The following is a 637-nucleotide window of genomic DNA, read 5'->3' as shown; positions in this document are numbered from 1 at the left end:
TTTGTTTTATTTTGGTCGAATTCGCATTAAACCCCTTTAGCTGATTTACCATCGTTACTCCCTCTAGCACATGAAAAGTTCATGAATGGGGCCTTTTCTAGTCTGGCAACATATGCATAAGAGGCCCAACCCACCTCCCTTTCCAGCCCATCGATCACTTCCTTCAACCCAATGCATCTCAACCCGTCCTATTTTCTCGACCCGATCCGGTCCGCCTCATTTACTCTCAGAGCCCCCAAATTTCCAGAATCTGGCCAGCGTCAACAGCAACGCACGATAGCAGCAAGGCGAGTAACCTTGCACGCGCTATCCTCTCCCTAGGGCATGAGAGTGTGGAGACCCCTACGCTCGCGTTTTTCTTCCCCTCTCTTTCGATGGTACTGTACCAACCATTTTTTTCTGGCGAAAAGAAGTTGTCATTATAGCAAGAGCAGACACCCTCGTACTTGAGTCGCAAAGATCAGGCCACGCAAGGTGCAAGGACAATAGTTTCATCCAAGCCATACACGATTTCTATCCGTTCAGTACGAAGGAATCGTTTAGGAATATCTTGTTTTAGGGAGGATTTTGGGGGAAGGTTTCCTTTCGGGTGGGCCTGAAAGGGGGGGGGGGGGGGGGGCTTTTTTTTTTTTTTTTT

The sequence above is a fragment of the Solanum pennellii genome, chromosome 8 (genome assembly GCF_001406875.1).
Source record: "Solanum pennellii chromosome 8, SPENNV200".
In the NCBI taxonomy this organism is placed as follows: domain Eukaryota; kingdom Viridiplantae; phylum Streptophyta; class Magnoliopsida; order Solanales; family Solanaceae; genus Solanum; species Solanum pennellii.
This window is presented reverse-complemented; position numbering follows the sequence as displayed.